Here is an 18,815-nt window from a genome sequence, read left to right as displayed (position 1 = left end):
ACAGCTACCACCCCTATCTTGCAGAGCACAGTGAAGACTGATAAGCACTGGTGTAGGCTCGGCTTGTAGAAATCAGTACTATTTAAGTGTTTTAGGAATTTTAAGCTTAAGTAAGCTTGAGTCTGATTTAAGTTTTCATTCACGTCGAGAAAGCATAAAATATTCTTGCATTCCATGTTTGCTCTCAAGACAGCCAGGTTTTTGACAGAATATTTGATTTGGGCTTCTGGAGCAGATATATAACCTGATGGCTTAGTGTTCCATACACAATGCCAGACAAAAGGCAGCTTATAACAAAGTTCCTGTACGGTATTTATCTCAGTTACTTAGAAGCTTTGCTTCTGTTTGGCATAGCATGGAAAGTTTGACTTTGATCGTTAAAGTCTTTTGATTTCAATATGAATTCTGAAGGAGGATGAATGGACTGGTTACAATCCACTCTTTCCTCTGTTCTTAGACTAAGCAACCTGGGGATTCTTGGGGCGTGGGCTTTTCACATCAGCAGCAGGCTGGCCCTGGACAATGTCAGGCCAGCCACGGTCAGAGGTGACCATTCCACTGCCTGCTCCTCAGCGCTGGAGCACTCCTTCAACCCAGCTGCAGCCCTGGAGATCTGTACTGAGGACAGTTGCAATTATCACAAGGAGAATGGAGAGGATGTAGAATACCCACCAATTGAACCGGGGAAGGCCCTAGAAGACCACAGCAGAATCGATGTATTGATGTGTCTTTCAAATCAAAGGCTAATTCGAGCTTTGTGGATGTTGGCACCACGTCTCCAGATTCTGATCACGCTTCTCCTTTGCCACACCCAGCACCTGGTAACTGGGCATCCTACCGGGAAACAGAATCGGCTTCTCCGGTCCGTCAAATCAAACAGGGGCCACCTGTGGGACAGGTAGAGGTCCTGGATTTCAAGGACCCAACATTGCTTTTGGATCCAATGGGCACCAGAACCCCAGCTCCTCCACAGGCAGATGCAGCTTTCCTAACTCCAGGCAGGAAATACCTTGGGAACAGAAACACCAGGTTCTATCCAGAGGCATGGCCAGTGCTTTCACAGCCAGATGTTCCTGTCGCTCCTTTGGAAGGAGAAATCCTTCCTAATTACCCCGATTCTGGTACATGCCACCCCTGAGTGGAGGGAGGTATGTGGTAGGACTGCATGACCACGTGAGTTCTAAAGCTCAAGGCAAGTGCATTGAAAAACTGGGCATTTGAGGTTTTGTTTAAAGAAAATATAGCAGAGTTGACAAACTAGATATGGTCATTCACCTGGGCCCATCCCTGTACCGGGCAGGCTGGAACAGGCTGGGGCAGGCTAGGGCAGGCAAGGGCAGGCTGAGACAGAAAGATTGTGTAGGTTCAAGAGTAGCCTGGGCCATATAGAGAATTCTAGGCCAGCCTGAATTATACAGCCAGCTCTCCTCCCAAGTGTAATAAAAATTTCGGTTTGCAAGTTCAGAGAAGGTGAGCCATGTCGAGGCTTCATAGGCATTGCAGGATGGAGGGTACAGCCATTTAGCTTTGTCTGTGGTAGTTAGCTGTGCAGGCTTAGGGAAACATGCTGAAGAGCCTTAGGGAGAGAACATGGTATAGACACCTGTGTCTGCTATTAGTTCTGGTTCTTGTCCCCATAGCTGTGGCCTTCACCTCCCCTGAACCACCTTAACCTGGTTCTGTGACTCACTAGCACTAAAGGTAGCAGGAAGAAGGCAGGGGAATGCCCAGAGGGAACAACTTTTCATCCACCCTGATGGACTGGGAAACTGGTCCTAGATTCATCCTCCCCCACACCTATCTCCCGCTCTCCCTGCTCAATGATCTCTGCCAGGAGGACATTTCAGAAGTCACACCTCTCTCCACAGCATTTCAACTTCACAGTTTTTCTGTCCGTATATTGACCAAAACATTAGCCTAGCAAAGAGGACCTTCTGGTTCTGCTGGGACATTTTCTGCAGGTTCAGGAGTTGTTTAGAGATATAGTTCAGGAGGGAAGAAAACACTTTGTGTTTAACAGAGTATAGAGTAATAGTTAGGGTAGGACCGTTGTTGTCAAGTTTGAATCTTGGCCATGCTAAGGCAACTTATTTCACCCTCAGGTCTCTGATTTTCATTTACAAACGTATTGCCAGGATTTGTTGTTAGTATATGTTATGTTTTGAGTGCCTGCATTAGTCTGTTCCTCAGAAGACAGTTAAGAGCATCATTACTAATCTTTAGAGGATTTAAAACATAGCAAACTGGAGGATGGGGGTTGGGGAGTGAACAGCTGGGCTGGAAAACAGAGAAACTGAAAACAGAAAGTGTCATTAAAAAGCTTTTGCCTCCTGTCTCCTTTTCTGCTTGATGAAGTTTGATGAGTATTTGTTTTTGTTAAAGCCAAAGGCATGGATTTCTTTTAAACGTTAGAACTTTCAAATTCTTCTAACAATCTCCTAAAATATTCAGTGTGAGTTCTTTCTATCTAAAGAGATTTAAAGGTACGAATCAAAAGTTTCCTCAAAGGGATTTTGTGTTACAGATGTGTTTTTGAGTGGCCTTTTGTTGGGGGTTGTATTTTCCTGGCCCAGGAAGAGCACACAGTTGTTGGAAAGTGGGTGTATGTACAGTTGTCTGAAACCTGAGGAGCGGGCTATGGCCCAGCACAAAACTGTAAACTGTTCTAAAACCTTCAGAGAGTTTTCTTTTGCAATCGGTCATGGTTCTTGAAGCGTGAACTTTGTAGATGATAATGTGTCACAGTGTCAAAGGTTGTGCGTGGCTGTTTAAGAGCTCAGAAAGGCCTGAAATGGAACCAGTCACTGGGAACTGAGGGTAACAGCATAACCCAGAGGGACATGATCTGTGGTGTTTAATCAGCTGCCAAATGTAGTCAGTGCTGACATCTAAATGCTAGAATGTTTATGAAAAAGACATTCAGGGGGAGATTTTCCAACTGGAAGCTTTTAAGTCTTAGAGGAGAAAAATACTTTTAAATTTTATTTAAAAAAATATTTATGTGTGTTCATGTGTACAAGTTCATGTGTGGGAAAGCCTAGCCCTTAAGAAAGAATGTTTGGTGAGCTGTGTGAAGCATAGAAACATGTAATTGTTATTATTTATGTTCAGAGGAAACACTGCTGTCCCAGAGGTTTATCCAGCAGCTGTGGGCTTACTCTGGGCAGCTGTTGACATGGGGCTGAGACCTTCTAGTACCAGCTCAAGGTACGAAATGCGCAGCTTCTGGTCGTGGATGGACTTGAGTTCCCCCGCAGCTCTGTTGTGTAGTTTGAAGACAGATGCTGTTTGAACCTTATTTTCTGAATAGAGAGCACCCTTCTCAGTAAGTTTTAACTTCCCCTTTAAGCATATAGGATTTGGTTTCCTGAGTCAGGGAATTAGGATTTTGTTAAAGGCTCAGAAAATTTCTCTTCTTTTTAGTATTGTTTTCATTAGTGTGTGTGTGTGTGTGTGTGTGTGTGTGTGTGTGTGTGTGTTTGTGTGTGTGTCTGTGCATGCCTGCCTGCCTGCCTGCCTGTGCATATGTATATGTGTTGTATCCGCCCCATAGGAATAGGAATAGGAGAGGTGCTCTGAAGTGGCCCCAGGGCAGCTTATGCAGCATAATGGTATAGACAGGTTCCATGCTGCCACCCTGAGCAGTGTTTCTTTGTCCTGAGAGCTGGCTGCAGCCCTGCTCATATTGGGAGCTTTCAATTCCAGGCTGCAGTAGGTTTTTGGTTGTCAGAGCAGAGAGTATCTGCATTCTCACCGCCAGGGAGTAGGACTCCATTTGCAGAGAGAGAGATTCATGGGGAAAGACTGCAGCGCACTTGTTAGTCTCAGTAGATTGAGCAGCTGTGAACTTTCCCTTCACTAAGGCCATCCCTAACTCAAGCCTCAGGAACTGTTCCCTACAGCTTTTACTCTGGACTGAGCTCACCCTCCCTGTTGCCTGCCCTGATCCTCAGCTTCTACCTGGTTCCAGGCAACTACACAAACAGACCAGTTCTTTTAGTCTGGGGCAGGGATTTTGTTGCAGCTTTCAACCTGGAGTAGCAAGCGCTGCTGAGGTGCTGGGGTCCTTGCAGCTGGGAGAACTGAAGTAGAGGAGGAAGGTGCGGCCCAAGGTCGCAAGCTCTGGGCCAGGGTGTGGTGGTCTCACAGGTGGCCATTTCTGAGCACCATCTCCACTGCTGTTTCTCACCCCCTGGCTTCTGATACTCGCAGGCCGCTTCTGACATTCCCATAGCGACGCAGGATGGGGAGGGTTCTGTGGGCAACAAGTAGACACACCACCCAATCCGGATCAGGCGACCCAAGGGTGTCTGTTAGCCCCGCCTCTGCCCTCTCCCGCATGTCCCACCCTCAGACTGCTGCCAAGCTGTTCAAGTGGTTCTAGCTGTTGGTGGGGTCCTGCAGCTGTGATAGGCTCCTCCTCTCCGGCCCCTCCTCCCCAACCACCTCTCAGGCCCTCCTTGGATAGCTGTCCTCCTCTGGGGCCCTGCACTTGCTCCCAGCCATGGTGGCTAGGCTCACTGCTCTCCTCCTTTACCTCGTTTTCTCCTTGGCCATCCTGGTCCAGACAGGTAAGGTGAGTGAGGGCTGGGGCACCGGGGCACCCCACCCTGGTGCCTGGGGGTCGCTCTGTGCATGAGCGACTTTGTCTCTACCTGGCTGCCTGAGGTATGGCGTCAGGGTAGGAATAGGGAGACCTGGCTGCTCTGGGCCTAGGGGTAGGGTCTAAGATTTTCTGGAACTGAACCAACTCTGAATTGAAGATGAGGGATGGGACCTTCTTAGGGCTGGTATGAAAACACTAGGATGTTAAAATCCTAGCCATGTATTAGTGATAACAGCTGTCCCCAGTAGTGTACCTTGGGAAAAACCTTGGAATAAGCAGTCATTTTGAAAATTGACCTTGAGGACACCTGCAGCAAAAGCATCTGGAGAGCTTCCCAGGAGACTCTCTGGCCACTTTCATCAGGAACTCGGAGGGTTAGTAGAGAGACAAAGGGAAATTAGGGTGGGGGCGACTTGTACCTCTTAACAGCATCCTGCGTGCTTTTGGTGTCTGTCCCTACACTTCTAGAGACTCTGGTCATATTTTGTGGAGGAGGTGGACACAGAAACTGTGCTGAATCAAGGGAACACGTTGCTTTCACCTTGTGAAATTCAATTTGTAGACCAGGCCTAAGTGGCTTTTGCAGTTCTCTGGTGGAACTTTTGGGATCACTTAAGTATACAATCATATCGTCTGCAAATCGTGATATTTTGACTTCTTCCTTTCCAATCTGTATCCCTTTGATCTCCTTTTGTTGTCTGATTGCTCTGGAACTATATTGAACTCTCAAGAACTATATTGAATATGTAGGGAGAGAGTGGGCAGCCTTGTCTAGTCCCCGATTTTAGTGGGATTGCTTCAAGTTGCTCTCCGTTTAGTTTAATACTAGCTACTGGTTTGCTGTATATGGCTTTTACTATCTTTAGGTATGGGCCTTGAATTCCTGTTCTTTCCAGGAACTTTACCACGAAGGGGTGTTGTATTTTGTCAAAGTCTTTCTCAGCCTCTACTGAAATGATCATGTGGTTTTTATCTTTCAGTTTGTTTATATAGTGGATTACGTCGATGGATTTCCGTGTGTTAAACCATCCCTGCATCCCTGGGATGAAGCCTACTTGATGATGATGGGTGATTGTTTTGATATGCTCCTGGATTCGGTTTGCAAGAATTTTATTGAGTATTTTCCGTTGATATTCATAAGGGAAATTGGTCTGAAGTTCTCTTTCTTTGTTGGGTCTTTGTATGGTTTAGGAATAAGAGTAATTGTGGCTTCATAGAAGGAATTCGGTAGTGCTCCACCTATTTCAATTTCATGGAATAGTTTGGATAGTATTGGTATGAGGTCTTCTATGAAGGTCTGATAGAATTCTGCACTGAACCAATCTGGACATGGGCTCTTTTTGGTTGGGAGACTTTTAATGACTGCTTCAGATTCAATGCAATCCCCATCAAAACTCCAAGCCAATTCTTCATAGAGTTAGACAGAACAACTTGCAAATTCGTCCGGAATAACAAAAAAGCCCAGGGTAGCTAAAACTATCCTCAACAATAAAAAGACTTCCGGGGAAATCAATATCCCTGAACTCAAGCAGTGTTACAGAGCAATAGTGATAAAAACTGTATGGTATTGGTGTAGAGACAGACAGATAGACCAGTGGAATAGAATTGAAGACCCAGAAATGAACCCACACAGCTATGGTCACTTAAGTTTTGACAAAGGAGCCAAGCAAAAGGATAGCATTTTCAGAAAATGGTGCTGGTTCAAATGGAGGTAAGCATGTAGAAGAATGCAGATCTGTCCATTCTTATCAACCTGTACAAAGCTTAAGTCCAAGTGGATCAAGGACCGCCACATCAAACCAGATCCACTCCAACTTATAGAAGAAGAAGTGCGGAAAAACCTCGAACACATAGGCACTGGAGAAAATTTCCTGAACAAAACACCAATAGCTTATGCTCTAAGATCAAGAATCAACAAATGGGATCTCATAAATCTGCAAAGCTTCTATAAGGCAAAGAACACAGTTGTAAGGACAAAATGGCAACCAACAGATTGGGAAAAGATCTTTACTAATCCTACAACCAATAGAGGGCTTATATCCAAAATATACAAAGAACTCATGAAATTTGACTGCAGGGAGACAAATAACCATATTAAAAAATAGGGCTCAGACCTAAACAAAGAATTCACAACTGAGGAATGCCGAATGAGTGAGAAACACCTAAAGAAACGTTCAACATCTTTAGTCATAAGGGAAATGAAATCAAAACAACCCTGAGATTCCACCTCACACCAGTGACTGGCTAAGATCAAAAACTCAGGTGACAGCAGATGCTGGCGAGAATGTGGAGAAAGAGGAACACTCCTCCATTGTCGGTGGGATTGCAGACTGGTACAACCATTCTGGAAATCAGTCTGGAGGTTCCTCATAAAATTAGACATTGAACTACCTGTGGACCCAGCTCTACCTCTCTTGGGCAGATACCCAAAAGATACCCTAACATATAACAAAGACACTTGCTCCACTCTGTTTAAAGCAGCCTTATTTATAATAGCGAGAAGCTGGAAAGAACCCAGATGCCCTTCAACAGAGGAATGGATACAATAAAAGTGGTACATCTACACAATGGAATATTACTCAGCTATCAAAAACAATGACTTTATGAAATTCATAGGCAAATGGATGGAACTGGAAAATATGAACCTGAGTGAGGTAAGCCAATCACAGAAAAACACACATGGTATGCACTCATTGATAAGTGGACATTAGCCCAAATGCTTGAATGACCCTAGATGCACAGAACACAAGAAACCCAAGAAGGATGACCAAAATACGAATGCATCATTCCTTCTTAAAAGGGGAATAAGAATACCCTTGGGAGGGAATAGGGAGGCAAAATTTAGAACAGAGGCAGAAGGAACACCCATTCAGAGCCTGCCCCACATGTGGCCCATACATATACAGCCACCAAACTAGATAAGATGGATGAAGCAAAGAAGTGCAAGCTGACAGGAACCGAATGTAGATCTCTGCTGAGAGACAAACCCAGAATACAGCAAATGCATAGGCGAATGCCAGCAGCAAACCACTGAACTGAGAATGGAATCCCCATTGAAGGAATCTTAGAAAAGACTTAAAAAGCTTGAAGGGGCTTGAGATCCCATATGAACAACAATGCCAACCAACCAGAGCTTCCAGGGACTAAGCCAGTACCCAAAGAGTGTACATGGACTGACCCTGTGCTCCAACTGCATAGGTAGCACCAGTGGAAGGGGAAGCCCTTGGTCCTGACAAGGCTGAATCCCCAGTGAATGTGATTGTTGGGGGGAAGGTCATAATGGGGGGAGGATGGGCAGGGGAACACCCATAAAGAAGTGAGGGGGAGGGGTTAGGGGGATTTTGTCCTGGAAACTGGGAAAGGGAATAACAATTGAAATGTAAATAAGAAATACCCAAGTTAATAAAGATGGAGAAAAAGAAGCAAACTAATCAAAACAGTGTAAAATACATGAAATTGTATTTGTAAGTGTATTGGTATTTTAAAGTTATTTTTGTGGCAGGGAGCTGTACCTGCTGTTTATTGGAATGTCTTTTCTTGGTTGTAGGATGAGCACCTGGCTGCCTTGTTCCAGAAGCTGGAGGAACCTGTTTGTTCTGTTAAGCAGGAAGATGGGACACAGCAATATTTAGGGGAATTGCTATCTATATTAATGGTTAGAGATGTTGAGTGCTTTTTACTGGTTTTGTGCCCAATTTTATCATGAACTTTTTAAGATTAAGAAAAAAATGTTTTAATCTTCAACTATTTATAGCCTGACTTATTTGCTTTTCTGTTGCTATAATGAAATACCATGACCAAGTCAGTTTATGGAAGAGTTTATTTTGGTTGGGCTTCTATGAGACCATCATGGCAGGGCACTGAGAGATCACATGTTAAACCCCAAATATGAAGCAGAGAGAGTGAACAGGAATTGGGGCTAGTCAATATATACTAGCCTCAGAGCTAGCCCCTAGCAAGGTATAGCCTGTAAAGTCACCACCAGGGTTCAGACATTTGAGCCTTTGGGAGATATTCTCATTCAAACCACCACATTTCCCTCCCAGGCTCCAAAGGCCATTGTTATAATACAAAGTATATTTAATCCTACTTCAGAAGTCCCCATGGTCTCCCACAGTCTCGATAAAACCCTGTGAATTTGAAAAGTGAATTAATTTCAACATACAATGGAAAAGATATATATTACTATTTCCTAAAAGGAGGAATGGGGGCATAGTCAGAAAACGCTGGACCAAGCAAGACTGATAAGGCAGCATGTAAACATCAAGTCCCCTAGGTCAGACTTCCCACCTGTGGGTCATGGCCCATTTACAGTGGCTCCCTAAGTCCATCTGTAAACATATATTTACATTATGATTCATGACAGTAGCAAAATTACAGTTATGAAGTAGCAACAAAGATAATTTTATGGTTGGGGTTCACCACAGCACAAGGAATTGTATTGAAGGGTAACAGCATTAGGAAGGTTGAGATCCAGGGCTCTAGCTTAATATCTGATATCAGAGGCTTATATGGCACCATCCCTCCATCTTTCTGCTTGTAAAATGTATCTCTTCCAGGCTGGTTCTATCCCATGTAAGCAACTCTCCCTGGCAGAAATCACAGCTTTGGCGCTTCCAACATGTTGGAGTCTGAAGAAGTATCCCAGGCTTCACTTCATCTCTCAGGGTCTTCATGCAGGAATTCAGGATTAGGGTTGGCCCTGAGGTCCTTTGGGGTGCATGCTTGTGTTTTCCTAGAGAAAGATCTGTTTTTTCTTGCTTGTGAAAGGGTACATTCATAGCAGAGAATATTTTTAGATTTGTCAAAGAAGGTCAGGAAAGGGCCATAATTGTCAGTCTAGAAAGGGTATCACCGAGTTACTCCTTTGTGTTGGTTGCCTCTTCTACCAGCTCTATCTACTCTTCCTGGGTCTAGAATGAATGAGTAGTTTGCCGTGTGGGTTGGTGAAGATATCTGGAAATTTTAATTTTTATATACTTTTAGCTATGAACTCCCTGTCTGAAGACTTATCTGCTGTGGTGATTTGAATAGGAATGACCACCATAGGCTCATATGCTTAAATCCTTGTCGTATAAGGAGTGGCATTATTAGGAGGTGGGGCCTTGTTGGAGTATGTGTGGCCATGTTGGAGGAAGTGGGTCACTGGGAAAGTGGGCTGTGAGGTCTTTATATTCAAGCTATGACCAGTGTCGACACAGTCTCCTGCTCCTGCCTTCAGATGAAGATGTAGAACTCTCAGCTCCTTCTCCAGCAGGATGCCTCCCTAAATGCTGCTGTGCTTCCAGCCATGGTGATAATGGACTAAATTCCTGAGAGTGTAAGCCAGCCCAATGTCAGTTTTCCTTATCCAAGTTGACTCAGTAACAGTGTCTCTTCACAGCAATAAAACTGTAAGACACGTATTCACCTCCTTTTGTTTGCCCAGTGAGATTGTTCCATCTGTTTCTGGCCCCCAATTATTTATTTATTTAATTAACTTTATTTTCCTTTTTTTTTTACACCAAATAATTTCTTTCTGAGTTTTCATTTACCCAATCTAGATTTATTCCTTTCTGATCATTTTAGCACTTGTCTTTCTTTATTGAGTATTACTACCCAAATTTTTCTTAATTTTGAGTCTTCTTGATGGTCATAGTTGTGTATGTTTGCCCCCAATTGACAGCAAATTGCTGTCAATATGTATGTCAGTGTCATTTTTTTTAACCCGTGCAGTTGACAGATACATATTTGTCATTTAAGATCTCTTCATATATCACTGTGCTTGATTGCCTGGTTGTCTTCATACTGGTTTAGATGATTTCACCTTGTTTCTCTGGGTCTATGGCTAATTAATTAATTAATTAATCAATTAACATGAGTACACTGTAGCTGTCTTCAGACACATCAGGATAGGGCATCAGATCCCATTACAGATGGTTGTGAGCCACCGTGTGGTTGTTGGGAATTGAACTCAGGACCTCTTATCCACTGAGCTATCTCTCCTGCCCAGGTCCATGCCTCTTAAGGTATGTGCAATATTAGCCCTCTTTAGTCCTTACTATAGTTCCTTGTTATATAGACATAAGGTAGAGTTACATTTTCATTACTGTATTAATTGTACTGTTGTTGTCTCTGTGATGACTGAATCTAACTATTTTATCTTTTCGTTGAGTTAAAGTTAAGTACTAATAAATCAAGATATTTGCTTAACGAGAGCAGATCATACTGTTTATAATTACAAGTTTTGCTGGTAAAGTGTTATGTCAGAGTGGATTCTGGTACAGCTCTTAGTGTTAGCCTGTTGAAAATGCAAAAATTTTGTTCAACATACCTTGGCAAATTTAATTTCTTAGATTTGGTCATACATACTCTGAGAAGCTAAGAATGTTAAAAACAAAATCACTGCTTTTTATATTCACTACTTAAGAAACTCCTCAATTCTCTATCGCACCTTATGTAGGAAAAAGAGAAGGAGGAAAAGAGTGCAGTGGTACTATTTTAATTCTTATATTTGGTCTGAAGTTTCTTTTATCTTTGTTTCCTTATGGTGTTTGATTTAGGACATTAAGGTCCTTTTCGGTTCTTTCACTAGTAGTGAGGGGCTAACTGTAGAAAGACCCTTGGCTTTTTTTGTTTTGAGCCCTTTAGGTCTTTTGACTGTCCTGTATAGCCTTCAGCCTGTGTATTGATGTTACACAGCCTGCAGTGTAAGCAGTTGAGATAGCTGGTCTTGCTACCTGTGTCCTGTGCCCTGTTTAGAAGTGGAGGGATGTTGGAAATCAAAGTGTGCTTGGGAAGGTTGACTTGGGAGAGAGATGCCTAGACCAGCCCATTGTTATCTGTGAGAAAGCTTTGGAAAGATACCTGCTGTGTTTTCAGTTGCTAATTTTCAGTTGTGAAGGCCTCATCTCAGGCAACCTTGACTTCCTGTCTTTTTTTTTTCTCTCAGATTCAGGAAACCCCAACTATGTTGTGGCATTGGCGCCACATTGTGTCCCAGCTCAGGGCTGGTGTGGTACCTCTGGTTGCCTAGGTTTGCTTGGGGCTTGGGCAGGGAGCATCTCAGTTAGCTCTCTGTACACCCTTTAGATTCATGCTTAATTTCCACCCTGAAGCAGCTTTAGAGTGAAGCCCTAGTTGTTAATATTCAGTGGATGGGGGTGGATTTACGTATCAGGTTACTTTGGTTCTAAACCAGGCATGGCATTGTCAATTTGGTACTAAAATTTCCAACCCTAACAGCCCATGTAAAAGACACACAATCCAAATATTTTAATAATAAGTTATATGCCTAGATTGGGCATATCTAATACAATACTAACTTATTTCCCAATTCTAAGACTCCTTATTATTTCTGGTTTCTCCCAGCCACAGGATTCTGGTGCATAGTGGCTTCCTTCACTCCTCTTCCTTCATTCTTTTTCTCCTTCTACCTGCCACCCCCTCCTGAGCCTCCAGTCCCACCTTTCCTATCCACTACCCAATCGTTGGCTCTAACCTTTTATTGACCTATTAAAGTGGAGAGAAGGTTCACATAGCATCACCTACGTACATGATGCTCTGCTTGTGGGGTGGGAGCAACCTCTCTTGAGGAACCAATATGAACAATAATATACAAGCAGCATCAAGCCAAACCACTACAGTTTACTCGTAAGATCTCAGTTTTTAGTACAAAATCCAATAATGTTAGTTGTTTAAACGTGTGTCTTACTATATTTCTTACACAGCTGTTTTCCAAAAGTGGGTTTGTCTGGTGTTCTGTACCAGCATAGAGTATTCATCGTTAACCGTGTTTTTCTTGCCACCAATACATGAATTTTTGTTGGATATGCTAAAGAGTCATAATGGTTTTACACAGGAAAGCTAATTGTCAGAATTTTGTTTTGTTTTTGAGTCAGGGTTTTCTGTATAGCCCTGGCTGTCCTGGAACTCACTTTGTAGACCAGGCTGCCTTCAGACTTACAGAGATGTGCCTGCCCTCTGTCTCTGAATGCTAGGGTTTAAGTCCTGTGCCCAGCTTGATATTTTTCTTTGTCATTCTCTCCCTCTCTCTCTCTCTTTTTTTTTCTTTGCCCAAGTCAATGGATTTTATTTGGTCACAGGGTCACAGGCCAGGTATGGCCCCAGCCTTATTTGACCTTCTTTGGGGCTCAGGTTGTTGGTTTGGCTGAACTTCTTGTAGCAGTTGACTACACTGTGTGCAGGCATGAGTAGCACTTGTGGCAGATCATCTTGTCACAATTGTAATTCTGGACAAGGCGACAAAGGGATGACTCGATGATGCCACCGTGCAGACGCAGCACCAGGTGGAAGGTGGACTCTTTCTGGATGTTGTAGTTGGACAAGGTGTGCCCATCCTCCAAATGTTTGCCAGCGAATATCTGCCCTGCTGGTCGGTGGGATGCCTTCCTTGTCTTGGATCATTATTGATGGTGTCACTGGGCTCAATCTCAAGAGTAATGGTCTTGCCCATTAGGGTCTTCATGAAGATCTGCATGTTGGCATCTGCTATTTGGCCTCCTTGTTGAAGAGAAAGAGTGGGTTGGGGCTTTTGGGTTTTTTTGTTTGTTTGTTTTGTTTTTTCTTTTTAATACTTAGATCATTTTGTTGACTTCTCGGTGTTTGTTGAGGGCTGGTATGATTTGCATTTTAAATATATTTACCTGGATCTTCACTGCTTGCTCTGTCTTAACAGGCAGGTGTACTTTGATTTGGGACTGAATAGACTTTTTTTTAATTGTTTCCAGTCTGTGTTCTTCTTTCACTGGCCTTTTATGAGTCAGTTTTTCACAGAATTGGCTGTCACAATGCACGAAAGATTCGGCCAGAGCTTGAGACACGTAGAAATGGGTGGCAGTTTTAGTACCTGTAACATCATATTTTGGAACACCAGGGGGATTATTAGAAGTAATGTTATTATAAAGTAGTCTTATCCTAATAGTTGGGTTATAATAATCCTTATTAACAATCTCTGGTCATTGTAATTCCGTAATTTTCCTTATGAGATAATATTTACTTTCATCTCCATAAATATAATTGTCATGGGGCAGAACTAGTAACAGCTTATAATGAAAGAACAATTCCCTGTGTATATAGACTTTGGTTTTTTGTGAACTTCTTTTTGAAATATGTCGAATTATAACAGCAGTATTGTTGGTATCAGGAATTGCCTTGAGCAGCAACACTATTTGGTAACTGTTGACATGGAAACAGCCCTACTTTCCCAGTATTCCTTTGGTCCAAATCCCAACTCCACGTGGGAGTAGTTATGTCATATTCCAAATGAAAGGCAGACTTCTTCTGCCCTCATGCTCTCTCTTCTCTTCATTCTTTTCTCTTTTTCTCTCGCCCCTTTCCCTTGTCTTGTTCTCCCATTAAATCTCACTAAGTGGAACTGTTTTAGTTTTGTGTGCTGTATTTTGATGGTGCGGTGGGTACTTTATTACAAAGAGATTTCAATAACAACAAGTATGATAATTTAAGAGCTTGGAAATCAGACTGACTGGAAATAAATTCCAATTTGGGCACTCACCAGCTGTTGAACTTATATTACTAATATAAAAGTTGTGGGTGATAGTAATTTTTCCCTATAGTGTTGTGAGAATTAATCTAACTCCTTGTAATCCTCTTGTGTTTTATTACTTATCAACAACATTGGGTAGTAGTAGCCATTGTTATTGTTTCATTAAATAAAATTTGTAGAGTTGTGCAGAATGGAGTTTATCAAAGCTAAATAGGTGAAACTACACATAACTAAATTGTATAATAAGATTTATCTTATAAAATTATAATCTTAAAGGAAGAAGGTTAGAATGTAGAATAGGAAATAATGCTATGCTATTGTTAGAAATGATTTACCATTCTATCAGAAAACTGAAGAAATGGAAATTCATCTATTAAAGTGGTGTACAGTCCATAATATATTCTACATTATGTTAACATTATTCTTAAATGTGATTTTTTAAAATTGACTAAATATGTCTTTAATGAGAAGAATTAGTTTGAGTTTGAATACTCTTTTTTTTCCGTTTAGGCAATATGTCAGTATTGAGGGCACCCAGACATCAGAGCTCTGGAAGGCATGTTGATACTGTTTTCTTCTTTGTCTCCTGGGTGTAAGAAGTATAAGAGATCTTAACGATCTGTATTCTTGTTTGTTTAAAAAATTGATACATAAGAGAGAGTGTGTATGTATGTATATGTCTGTGTGTCTGTGTGTCTGTGTGTGTGTGTGTCTGAAATGATAACAATATATTCTTTCAAAAGTATTTTCTTTTTTCTCAATTAAATTTATTCATTTGTTCAAATTGGCTACCCCTTATTATCACAGGTATTGAGAAATTAGAATCCTACTGCATTAGTGTATGTTGAAATATACAGAGGAGAGTGTGTTAAATTGAGGACTCTGTTATCTCATATAGGTGAGAGTTTCTGGATATTTTCTATATCTTTTTATTGCTCATTAAGGGGAATTTTCTGCTATACTGTGTCTTCAGACTTTCTCTTCTGTTCAAATAACTCTCCTCCCTTAATGTAGGTAAACATAATAACTTCTGGGTTTTGGATAATTCTGTATCATTGAGTTGAGTCAACTGGGCAGTCTGTTTTGCAAATGAAATTTCAGGTTTATGTGTGTACTACTTACTCGTATTAGAAGCATTTATTTAGCATTTTTCTTTAGTTCTTTCTGGACAAGATAGCTACATTTGCAGTTTCGTTTGAACGTCAGTTTTTCCCTTATGTGAAAATACTAGAAAATTCTAGATTCCCAACAAGACTTTAGTTGGGAAGTAACTATACCTATACCTAGGTATAGTACCTATACCTAGGTAGTTTTGACTCAGCTCTGAAAGGGATTTTTTTGAATGTAAAGGAATTGATTTTAGGCTAGGGACACTTACCTTCTGGTCTATTGTTCTTTTGTCTGACTTATGTAGTGAGGCAGGAGAGCTTGTGTGTTATATGTCTCTTTGTTCTGAGCCCCCTGCTCTCTAAATCTATTTATACCTACTTATACCAGAATTACAAAAGTCTGATTGTAGTTTTTTGTCTCATTTTCTTCTCCTACAATCTGAACCTGGTATCCGAGTTGCCTGTTTTTCAGTGTAAGAAATCAAAGGCTACAGAAAACTGACTCTGCTGCTGTTAGATTGAGTCAGTTCATCAGAGCCATGTTTGTGGAGCAAGCTTTTAATCCTAGCAGGTGAACCTCTATGAATTCCCGGCCAGCCTGGTCTACATAGAACACCTTTTCATCCTGATGCTAACACCCTGCTGGAGTGGCATTATTACCAGAATAAACTGAAAGGAAAAGCAGGTGCACATAAGTTCTTTAAAGCAATAGTCCTCCCATGGATGGTCTCTGAATGTTGGTGTTGGTGTTGGTGCATTAGAAGTAAAAGTAGAATTGGAATAATTAGCTCTTTGAAGGCTTTAAGAATGCTAGCGACTGTAGAGAGAGTATCTTGTGCATTTGTATGGATATATCACCTTTCAGTTAAAAAAAAATTATGGCCTATAGGAAAGGATAGAATAGAAGGTGGGACATCCGGAAGGCAGAAAGAATTCTGGGATAGAGCCAGGTCGGAGAGACTTGCCCTGGAAAATGTGACCAGACAGACCCGTGGTTCCTGGGCACATGTAATGAGCCACATGGCGGAATGTAGATTTGAGTAAGTGGGTTAGAATTTGTCAGAGAAGTGTCTAGCTCTCTGGCCAAGGTATTTGTTAATATATTTTGAGTCACCATCTTATTTCTGGGAGCATGGGGCTGGGAGGAAGAACCAGGTCCAAACTTCCACAAGTGACAACATGAATCCAAACAAAATCTAAAGCTGAGGATTGACCACTGTATAGTTTTGATTTCTGGAACTGGAGGATGATGTTCACCTGGAACTCAATACCAAATTAGGTTGGGAGTGAAAGCATGATTTTTTCATATTAACTAGATGAGCTATTAGCAATTTGGCTTATGTCACCGTGCAGACACTGAAGTTTATGTTCTTCAGTATTTTATAGAACTTAAAAGCAGACACCGTGGTACCTAACCTCGGCTTTCAGGAGATGATACCAAGAGAACAGAACTTTCAAGGGAAGGCTACAGAGCAGGGAACCCCGCTCAAGGAAGGACACAACCACTATTGTAACCAGAGTCTAAATGCCTCATTTGAGTGAGTTGGTTTCTTAGAAAACATATTTCCGTAACCGTCATGGAAAATTAGTCCTTTACAATCACAAGATCTTCATTTGTTTTACTACCTTGCATTACAGTTCCAAAGAAATTGGCAAGTCTTTCCTATTGGTTTCCTTGTAGAATAAATTGTAAAACCACAAATATTAAAAGAAATCATAGTTTTAGGAACACATTAACGAGAAGATAGACATATAGCACAGTAGAAAGGATCTAGATTTTGGTTTTATCCCAGTACTTCTGTTTCCTGTTTTGTCAGATTTAAAAAAAACAATGGTTATTTTAGAAATGACCCTGTTGAGGCAAAACAGAATCTGGCCATCTGGATTTCTTTTCAGGAATTAGTCTTTCTTAGTTGCCATCATCTGCTTACACGGTGCACCGGGAAGGGTGATTGTAGACACACATTTATAATTTATATGTGTTTCAGTTTTTCAAGTTTTCTAGGGCTCTTATTAGCTGTTAAATGTTTTCAGAAAATTTTGAGATTAGTGATTTGTGTTAGTAGATCTTGGGATAACTTCTTGAGCTTGTTGAGTCTTTGTTTCATTGCTTGTGGTCAGTTTCTTCAGCATACTTGTGTACCATGTTGCTTTTTCTTTCTGAATTTCCTTCTTTGTATTATTAAATAGATAAAAATTTAAGTTCTAGAAAGCAAGGGATGTGTAACTGAAGGAAGTACACAGTACGTGTCCCATGCTGAACACTAAGAAAATACTTAGTGAACATCTGTCAAAATGAGGGAAAAAAAACTGTTGTGCATGTTTGGTGGTGTTTCTAAGTTCCTTTGTTGCTCAGTCTGGTGGGTAGACGCCAAGTCAGCTGCTTGTTTTAGTAGTCTCCATCTAGATTTTGACCTGGGTAGATGCTTGTTCTTTGAAAATAGCAGGAAACTAATCTTCTTTTGTCTTGCTTTCCATCACTGGCTGGCCAAGCATAGTTTTGCAGCAGAATATTTTCTTTGCTTACTTAATTAGCTGCATCTTATTAACCACTGGATTTTTAAAATATTTGACATCCTTTTATAATTCATATCTTTTTCATTTCTTTTGGATGGGCCACCAGAAGTCAAATATTAGAGGAAATGTTTAAGTTCCACAAAATGAAATATTCCTTTCCTTTAAAAAAGTGGTCATAATACCTTGATACTATATTCTTGTTTTAACTTTATGACATTCATTTTTGTATCTTAAGGTCTTTGACCCATTTGGAGCCTGTAAAAGTATTTGCTAGATATAGAAGGACTAGATTGTCTTTTACTAAATTTACAACCAAACCTGTGCCTAAAACTCCTTTTCCAATGCCTTTCTTCTACTTTTTTCCAATATCACATTCTCTGAGTCATTATTAGACATTGCACAAAAATTAAATGTACTAAGAGTCATTTTAGAAGTTAGTATCTTTGACTTCTACACATTAGCTCTATAAAAATTAGGTCTAATATTGAGTTGTATTGTCAGATGAAGCATCTTTCGTGTTTTTTGGAAACTGGATTTCTTGTTCCTTATATTAAGAAATTAGGTCAATGTAACCAGAGCATTTGATCATCTGTGACTTCCTTTGTGTGCTGTTTCCTGAATCATCTCTTTGATGATTCTGTTTAGAGCTATTTAATCTCTGCACATGTTTGGGGCCTTTTACAAACCCTTCCTGGATTCCCAGGATGCAGATGTTTTCTGCGCTGTTAGCAACTTTACTTTTCATTCTACAAGAGCAACAATTTAAATTCTATTAGTCACAGACTGAGTCTCAGTGATTACTCTTTCAAAATTTTGTGTCCTGGTCTCTGATTTCTCCAACTATTCCTCCACATCCTTTCTCCATGTGCTTGTCTAGTTTGCCCTCCAGAGAGGACTGTGTATCCTTGTATTTTCACGAATCTCACATAGAGTAGCTCACTCTGCTTGTGGAGAGACCCATGCACTCTGCTGCACTGTGGAGCAGGTCAGCTAGCCCAGTGAAGAGGAACACTCTGGTGTTGCCTCTAAGGCTATGGCAGTGGGGATGCATAGCCCACACTCAGTAGTCAAAGATGAA

The 18,815-nt window shown here is 41.3% G+C and overlaps 2 pseudogenes; one reads left to right on the top strand and one right to left on the bottom strand.

Moving 5' to 3' along the window:
* Positions 1 to 18,815, top strand: part of Nid2-ps3 (nidogen 2, pseudogene 3) — a 96,599-nt pseudogene that overhangs the window by 72,168 nt on the left and 5,616 nt on the right.
* LOC134485547 (ubiquitin-like) lies at positions 11,085 to 13,535 on the bottom strand (annotated as a pseudogene).

This window comes from Rattus norvegicus, chromosome 2 (genome assembly GCF_036323735.1).
Source record: "Rattus norvegicus strain BN/NHsdMcwi chromosome 2, GRCr8, whole genome shotgun sequence".
Classification (NCBI taxonomy): domain Eukaryota; kingdom Metazoa; phylum Chordata; class Mammalia; order Rodentia; family Muridae; genus Rattus; species Rattus norvegicus.
Note: the sequence above shows the minus strand (reverse complement) of the source record. Positions and strands in the feature narration are given on the sequence as shown.